This window comes from Meriones unguiculatus, chromosome 14 (genome assembly GCF_030254825.1).
Source record: "Meriones unguiculatus strain TT.TT164.6M chromosome 14, Bangor_MerUng_6.1, whole genome shotgun sequence".
Classification (NCBI taxonomy): Eukaryota; Metazoa; Chordata; class Mammalia; order Rodentia; family Muridae; genus Meriones; species Meriones unguiculatus.
The window spans coordinates 14,251,434-14,260,694 of record NC_083361.1 but is presented as its reverse complement, the minus strand read 5'-3'; the positions used below and the strand labels follow the sequence as shown (position 1 = coordinate 14,260,694).

The following is a 9,261-nucleotide window of genomic DNA, read 5'->3' as shown; positions in this document are numbered from 1 at the left end:
CTGGATTTTAAAAAATACTGTGAAGGCGGGCGGGGGTGGTGCTTGCCTTTAATCCCAGCACTAGGCAGTCACAGAAGCAGGCAGATCTCGGCTTTCTAGACTAGCCTGGTCTACGGTGAGTTCCAGGACGGCCACGGCTACACAGAGAAACCCTTTCTCGGGGAAAAAAAAAAAAAGCTCTGGTAGCCTGCTAGGTTTTGGAAGGTGGTGGTAGTGTTTGTTTTCGAAAAGGGTTTTAAAAATGCGGAACGCTTCATGCATTTGCGTGTCACCTTTGCACGGGGGTCATGCTAATCTTACCTGTATGGTTGCAATTTTAGTATATGTGCTGCAGAAGTGACCACGGTTTGGGAGGTTTAAGCAAACTTCCCGGGTCTTAGTGTTGGAATCTTAGCTCTACCGTTTTCTTAGGCAATTTTTTTTTCTAACTTCATACCTCTCTCTGCTCTTCTCTCTGTTCTACAAACGAAGGGAAATAATGGTACGTGTTCATTTAATATTAGGAGAATAAAATGACAATATATGAAGCGTGTGGGACAGTGCCTTGTGCAAAATGAGCGTGTACTAGCCGTGGGATCCACGAGATGGTTCAGATGAAAAAGCGTTTGTCACCAAACGTGAACCTGAGTCAGTTCTCTGGGGCCAGAGTAGCCTATACAGGAAATGTAAATAAAAACCAGAGGGAGGACAGAGGCAGGCAGTTCTCTCTGAGTTCGAGGCCAGCCTGTTCTACAAAGCTAGCCCAGGACAGCCAGGGCTGTTACACAGAGTAAACCCTTTCTTAAGCTCCCTCCCCCACCAAAAAAAAAAAAAAAGGCTGGAGAGATGGGTCAGTGGTTAAGAGCACTGATTGCTCTTCCAAAGGACCCTGGTTCAATTCCCAGCACCTACATGGCAGCTAACAACTGTCTGTAACTCCAAGATCTGACACACACGTGCAGGCAAAACACTAATGCACATAAAATAAAAATAAATAATTTTACCCCCCCCCCAAAGAGAACCAGAGGGAGATGCCACATTCACTAGAATGGCTGTAACAAACAAACCACACACACATGGAATAGCAAGGATATGGCAAGAATGCACTCCTGGCAAAGGATTTAGTAATTCAAGGCCTTACCCAATAGAAATGTTTATAACAGCATTGTGCATGCTGTTCACCGAAACCCGAATGTCCATCAATTGACAGATGGATGCGAATAAGCTGCACAGCCTTGCAGTAAAATAATATTGAGCTATCAAAAGAATGAGGTGTTGAAAACAAGCCTGTAGCTTCTGAGGACTGTGAATGAAAAGGATAGAGAGATGATAGAAAATAAATGTCACAAAACGCCCAACAGATCAGTACAGGCTGTAATCCTAGCAGTCAGGAGACTGGAGCAGGATTGAGCATTACAGGGAAGCCCGGGGTATGTATTAAGACCCTATCTCAACAAATAAACAGTCTTCCTTCCTTGCTTTCTTCCTTCCTTTCTCCTTTCCTCTTTCCCTCACGAATCCCCAGAACTTGAGATGCCCCAATTCAGCCTGCTGAAGGTTTGGCATATAGGTGTATGTTACCATGTCTAGGATTTTTTTCAGTTCATTTTTGTTTTTAAGACAAGGTCTCTCTGTAGCCCTGACTGTCCTGGAACGCATTTGAGGCTGCCCTCAAATTCAGTGAGGGTCTGCCTCTGCCTTCCAAGTAGTGGAATCAAGGATGTGCATACTTTAAAGAAAAAAAAAAGGCTTTTGTTTGTTTGTTTTCTATTCTTAATTATGACTGTTTTGCCTGCATGTATGTTATATGTACCACATATGTGCCTGAAAAAGCATCCCCCACGTTTTTTTCTGAGTTGAGGTCTAATGTAGCTGAAGCTGGCTTCAAACCTGAGATCTTCCATGTTAGCTAGCCAGGATTTCTTCTGAAGGTGATAAAGGTGATCTCAGATCTCGGATGGTGGAGACAGTCACTTTGGCTATACTGACGAGCATTTGTATAGCCTGTGAAGTGTATCTCAGTAGAGTTTTTTTTTTTTTTTTCAAGACAGGGTTTCTCTGTGTAGCCTTGGCTGTCCTGGACTCACTTTGTAGACTGGTCTGGTCTTGAATTCACAGAGCTCCACCTGCCTCTGCTTCCCAGAGTGCCGGGATCACAGGCATATGCCACCTCACCCGGCTGCTTCTCCATTGTTTCCAATTTTTTTTTTTTTACAGGGTTCTCATGTATCTGATGTGATCTTTTTGTTGATTTCTCAGGGGTGCATTACAACTGCGATGTAATAACATCTCAGATGTAACTAACAGCGATGTTTGTCTTTCCTGTAACTAAGGCACCACTTTCTGAATCTTTTATACTCCTGGATTCTCTTCTAGCATCTTATATGAGCCACTGTATGTGTGCTGTACTTTATCACGGAAGTCTCTCAAATGGTGACACATGCCTTTAGCCCCAGCATTCAAGAGGCAGAGGCAGGTGGATGGAGTTTGAAACCAGCCTGGTCTATACACTGAGTTCCAGGTTAGCCTGAGCTACATAGCGCAATCCACCCCTCTCCATATATAGATAAAAGGATGTAGCTCAGAAGTAGAGTACTTACCTCTCATCCATGAGGTCCTAGATCAAGTCCTAATAGTGAAAGAATAAAGGGGAAAAAGAAGTTTCACTATGTAGAATCATAGACACTCATCAAAGTAAAATACAGTGCTTCATTCCTGTTAGCCCAGCACTTGGGAATCTGAGTGGGAGGATCACGAGTGAGTTAAGGCCAACATGGGATACTGAGTGAGATCCTTAAAAAGAGAGGGCAGGGGGGTGGAAGCTGGGCACGATGGTGCATGCCAGTAATCCTGGCATTCGGGGAGGCAGAGGCAGATGGATCTCTCTGAGCTCGGGGGCAGCCTGGTCTACCAAGGGAGTCTGGGACAGGCAAGGCTACACAGAGAAACCCTGTCTCAAAAAGCAAAAACAAGCAAACAAAAAAGCCCAGCATAGTGTCACATGCCTTTGATCCCAAACAGAGGTGGAGCTCCCGGAGTTTGAGGCCAGCCTGGTCTGCAAGCCATGACAGGAAAGCCATGGCTACACAGAGAAACTCTGTCTTAAAAACAAAACAAAACAAAACAAAACAAAAAAAACCCAAAAGGCTGGGGAGAAAAATTTTTTTCCACTCCCAAAAAGTTCTTGGCCTGAAGACACTATATAACTTTGTGGACATAAAAAGGGAAATTGCATACATAAAGTTTTATTTTGTTTTATTTTATTTTTTTTTTTTTAAGGAAAAGTATAGGGCTAGAGAGATGGTTCATCTGTCAAGAGCACCTGCTCCTCTTTCAGAAAATTCAAGTTCAGTTCCCAGAACTGACATAGGGTGGTTTACAACTGCCTGTAACTTCAGTTCCAGGGGCTTCAACTCCCTCTTCCGGTTTCTTCAGGCACTGCAGACACAGGATACCCATACGCTTGGACATGTGCACATCAAACACAGAAGTGTTTTAAAGCACTTTAAAGTAGTGGTGGCAGCACTCGGGAGGCAGAGGCAAGTAGATTTCTGAGTGCAAGGCCAGCCTGGTCTACAGAACAAGTTTCAGGACAGCTAGGTCTACACAGAAAAACCCTGTCTCAAAAAACATAAATAAATAAGTAAATCTCTTTAAAAAGGAAAAGCATAATTCAGTAATTCTTCAAGTGTGCTTCCAGCAATACAGGCTTTGTATGTACACATGTGCATACAAACTTTCCCCATTCCCTTCTCAGCTTCCTAAGTTGTTAAAAACCAAACCAAAACTTTACCAAAGGAGGATGGAAATGTGTATTCTTGGTCCCCACATCACTGCAATTACTGATTTGGGATGACCCCAGAAAGCAGGGACAGGGGACATGGCAGGGAGTGTGTGAGGTTTTTTGGTTTGGTTTGGTTTTGGTTTTTGGAGACAGGGTTTCTCTGTGTTCCCTTGTATGTCCTGGACTTGCTTTGTAGACCAGGCTGGCCTCGAACTCAAAGAGATCCACCTGCTTCTGCCTCCCCGAATGCTGGGATTGCAGTGTGCACCACCGTGACCAGCTTGTGTGTGAGGTTTTTACAGCTTTTTATTTGAGGCAATATGTTGGCATGTAGCCCAGGCTCCTCCTCCTGTCTCAGCCTCCCAGGTCCTGGGAGTGTTGTGATTACAGGTATGAATTTTAACAAGTTGGGAGCATGCCAATGCCTGGGGCTCGCTGCATAACTCAATATAAAAGCTCAGAGACAGAGTATGAGTCACACCATCAAGGTGGCATTCCCTAGGCGAGAAAGATGTTTTCCCATGAGCTCACAGTTGTTAACGCTACTGCTCTCATTTGAAACATCAGAAACTGGAGGGCAGAGAGGTAGGGTGACTTCTCAAGCTCGTATTATCGGTGAATGGCAGAGCTGGGAGCTCAACATCAGGCCCCTCTGCCTTCGCTCACAGCTGAGCAGCATGTACCAGCGTTGCCAAGCAGGGCCACAGACACAATTCATGGTGATAGGATAGTTTCAGGAGCACCCAAATGCTATTGTCGTCATCATCATTTTTATGTTTTTGTTTCAGGACAGCGTTTCTCTGTGTAGTTCTGTCCTGGACTTGTTTTTATAGACCAGGCTGGCCTCAAACTCACAGAGATCCACCTGCCTCTGCTTCCTGGGTGCTTGGATTAAAGGCGTGCACCGCTGTGCCTTGCTAAAAGTATTTTTTTTAATTAAAAAATAATTACACATTTCTCCCTTCCATCCCTTCCCATGCACCCATTCTTGCTCATCTTCAAATTCATGACCTCCACATTATTTTTGACACTGGGTCTTGCTATGCTGCCCAGATTGGTCTCAAGATGTTGGGATCAACCAGATCTTCTGTCTCAACTTTCCTATAGATGGCTATAGGAGTACCTCTGTGTCCAATTAAGTGCTCATCTAGCTTTTTCTTTCTTTTTTTCTCTTTAGACAGGCTGATCCTTCCTCTTTTTTTTTTTTTTTAATTATCCTCTCATATATTACATTCCCTCCCTCGTCTCCTCCCAGCCCTCCCCCCATCCCCTCTTCCCCAGATCCACTTCTACTTCATTTCCCTTCAGGAGAAGGCAGGCCTCCCAAGGACATCAAGCAAACATGGCCTGTCAAGTTGCAATAGGACCAGGTACCTCCCCTCATATGAAGGCTGGATGAGGTAACCCAGTAAGAGGAAAAGGGTCCCAAGCACAGGCAAAAGAGGCAGAGACAGCCTCGGCTCCCACTGTTAAGGAGTCCCACAAGAACACCAAGCTACACCACTGTAACATATATGCAGAGGACCCAGGTCAGACCCATACAGGCTCCCTGGTTGTCGGTTCAGTTTCCGTGAGCTCAGGTTAGTTGATTCTGTGTTTTTTCTTGTGGTGTCCTTGACTCCTCTGCTTGATACAATCCTCCCCCAACCCCCACAGGATTCCCTGAGCTCTGCCTAGTGTTTGGCTGTGGCTCTGTGCATCTGCTCCCATCAGTTACAGGATGAAGCCTCTCTGATGATGATTCTGCTAGATTCCAGTCTACAAGTATAGCAGACTATCATTAGGAATCATTTCATTGACTTTTCTCTTTCCTCTCCTCCTCCTCCTCTTCCTTCTGGTCGTGTTTGGGTCTCTCCTGGTCTCTGGGCTTCCCAGCCTCTTCTGGTTCCTGGCCCTGTGTCAGGCAGTGGCGGGCATGGGCTCCCCCTTGTGGTTGACTGCTCTCACGAGTTCTGTGTCATCTTTACCCCAGCACATCCCTCAGGCAGGACAGATGGTAGGTTTTGTGACTGGGTTGGTGTTCCATTCCCTCCACTTGCCTGGTTATAGAAGATGGCCAGTTCAAGCTATGTATCCCCCATCACCTGGAGTCTTTGGTAGGGCCACCTTTGTGGATTCCTGGGAGTTTTCATTGCACTAGGTTTTTCCACCTCACTCCTGAAATGCCCCCAAATCCAGTACTCTCTCCCAGGACTCTCTTCCTCCATCCTGCCCCTACCTGATCCCTCCTGTTTCCATGTCCACCTGCTCCCAGTCCACCCTCAACATCCATTTCCCCTCTTCAGGAACACCCATGTATCTCCTCTTGAGCCCTCCTTGTTCCTTAGCCTCTCTGGGTCTGTGGATTGTAGCATGATTGTCCTCTACTTTAAAGCTAATATCTGACTGCCTCTGACTTGAAATCAGTGGCTGGCTCTTTGATCACCTGTCCTTGAGTGGGGAGCAGCCTTACCAGGCACAGAGGAAGACAATGCACCCAGTCCTGATGAGACCCGGTAGGCTAGGGTCAGAGGGAAGGGGAGGAGGACCTCCCCTATCAGTGGACTTGGGGAGGGGCATGGGAAGAGATGAGGGAGGGAGGGTGGGATTGGGAAGGAACAAAGGAGGGGGCTACAGCTGGGATACAAATTGAATAATTAATAAAAAAAACAAATATAGGAAAAGCTAAAAAAAAAAGCTAATATCCACTTATAAGTGAAAGTGATTACACACCTTGTCTGTCTTTCAGGGTCTGGATCACCTCACTCAGGATGATCTTTTTCTAGTTCCCTCCATTTGCCTGTAAATTTCACGATATTATTTTTTAATAGCCGAGCAATAAATACTCCATTGTGTAAATGCACCACTTTTTCTTCATGCATTCTTTGGTTGAAGGCCATCTAGGTTGTTTCCAGCTTCAGGTTATTACAGATAAGGTTGCTGTGAACATAGCTGAGCCAGTGTCCTTGTGGTAGGATGGAGCATCCTTTAGGTATATATAGCCAGGATTGGTCGAGCTGGGTCTTGAGGTAGACTGAGTCTCAATTTTTAGAAAATCCACTCTATTGAGTTCCAAAGTAGCTGTGCAAGTTTGCACTCCTACCAGTGATGGAGGAGTGCTCCCCTTTCTCCACATCCCTGCCAGCATGAGCTGTCATTTGTATTTTTGATCTTAGCCATTCTGATGGGCGTAAGATGGAATCTCAGAGTCATTTTGATTTGCATTTCCTTGATGGATAAAGATGTTAAATATTGGGGCTAGAGAAATGGCTCAGAGGTAAAGAGAACTGCTTGCTCTTCCAGAGGTCCTGAGTTCAAATCCCAGCTCAAACCACATGGTGGCTCACAACCATCTATAATGAAATCTGGTGCCCTCTTCTGGTGTTCAGGTGTACATGCAGGCAGAACATTGTAAACAAAATAAAAATAAATCTTTTTAAAAAAAGATGTTGAATATTTAAATGTTAGTCATTTGAGATTCCTCTGTTAAGAATTTTGTTTAGATCTGAACCCCATTTTTTAAAATATTTAAGATTTATTTATTTATTTATTTATTAGGAAAACAGTGTTCCACCTGCCCGTATGCCTGCAGGCCAGAAGAGGGAACCAGATCTCATAGATGACTATAAGCTACCATGTAGTTGCTAGGAATTAAACTCAGGACCTCTGGAAGAGCAGCCAGTTCTCTTAACCTCTGAACCATCTCTCCAGCCATGTATTCCATTTTTTAATTGGGTTATATGGTTTGTCGATGTTTCTTGAGTTCTTTATATATTTTGGATATTAGCCCTCTGTCTGAGGTGGAGTCGGTAAAAATCTTCTTCCATTCTGTAGGCTGCCATTTTATCCTATTGATGGTATCCTTTGCCTTACAGAAGCTTTGTAGTTTCATGAGTCCCATTTACTAATTGTCAATCTTAGTGCCCGCACTATTGGTGTTCTGTTCAGGAAGTTGTCTCCCGTGATAATGCGTGCAAGGCTATTCCCCACTCTTGTCTATGAATATCTTGGGGTAAATCCAACCAAGCAACTAAAAGACTTGTATGATAAAAACTTTAAGACACTGAAGAAAGAAACTGAAGAGGGTATCGGAAGAGGGAAAGATCTCCCATGCTCATGGATTGGTAGATTAACATAGTAAAAATGGCCATCTTACTAAAAGCAATCTACAGATTCGATGCAATCCCCATCAAAATTCCAACACAATTCTTTACCTTGAAAGTACAATACTTAACTTCATATGGAAGAGAAAAAAAAAAAAGAAACCACCTCAGGATAGCCAAAACAATCTTGTACAATAAAGAAACCTCCGGAGGTGTCACCATCCCTGACTTCAAGCTGTACTACAGAGCTATCATCATAGAACCTACATGGTATCACCATAAAACGCCATGTTGACCATGAATCAGCTTCAAGGCCCACACATAAATCCACACACTATGGACACCTGACTTTTTCACAAAGCCACAAATATGCAATAGAATTATTTTTGAAGGGCCCAAGCAGCTGCGCTGCAGCAGCTGTGCTGCCATGACAGGCTTCATAAGCTACTACAGGCCTGAGTTTCTGTTTCCTGGTGATGTTCCCACAGTTGCTCAGATCACGTTTCTGTTTCTTAGAACATGAAACTATAGTTCATGGAAACGCGATACGCGATAAAATAACTCAATAACCTCCCTGAAAATGAGAAACTAATTTAGTAACCACCTTGAAAGGTCTCCAAGCACCTGACCAAAGGTTAGTCAGAAACACTTTGTTTAGCTAGTCAAAATGATACTGTTATCTGCGCACACGCTGTTAACTGGACACTCCATGAAGGCTGTCCTCCCCACCCCCCCATCAACTAGATCAGCACCAACCAATCGATGAAAAGATTACCTAATCACACTTGGGAAATTCCCTGTCTTCAAACTGAGCCTGGGTGCTCGCCTCAAGGTGGACATTCTATGGAATGGTGGCCCCAGCGTGCTGGCAATTTCTGCAGAATACACACTCCTTGCTTTTGCAGACTACCTGAGCCTGAGGTCTCCTTTCAGCGATTCCCAGACCTAACATTTTCAAAATCCCAAATGCTGGGATTACAGGCTTACAGCAGCACACCTGCTTTTTAATTGATTGTTTTCTAGGCATAAAACTGACAGCCCTAGCTGGAAGTGGTGGTGCACATCTGTCATCCCAGCACCCAGGAGGCAGAGGCAGGTGGACCTCTGTGAGTTTGAGGCCAGCCTGGTTGGTCTTCAGAGAGAGAGTTCCAGGATAGCCAAAGTTACACAGAGAAACCCTGTCTCAAAAAACCAAAACCAACCAACCAACCAAAAACCTGAGTGCCCTGAACAGGCAGGCCCTCTACTACTGAACTACTGCCCTAGTCCTCCAGGTCTCACTGTACGTCCCAGGCCAGACATGAACTTTTCTGCCAAGTGCTGGAATTACTGGTACATGCCACAATACCTGGTCTGAAATGCTTTATACGCTCATAAATTCATCATATATTCCAAAGTGGGTTTACTTAGTTTTTC

The 9,261-nt window shown here is 44.6% G+C and overlaps 1 non-coding gene across 1 annotated transcript; it reads right to left on the bottom strand.

Annotated features, from left to right (window-relative positions):
* Positions 1-237: 237 nt before the first annotated feature.
* On the bottom strand, positions 238-344 carry LOC132647687 (U6 spliceosomal RNA). The gene has a single exon (XR_009586033.1). It is a non-coding gene; the product is annotated as a U6 spliceosomal RNA (small nuclear RNA).
* Between the last annotated feature and the right edge of the window lie 8,917 nt (positions 345-9,261).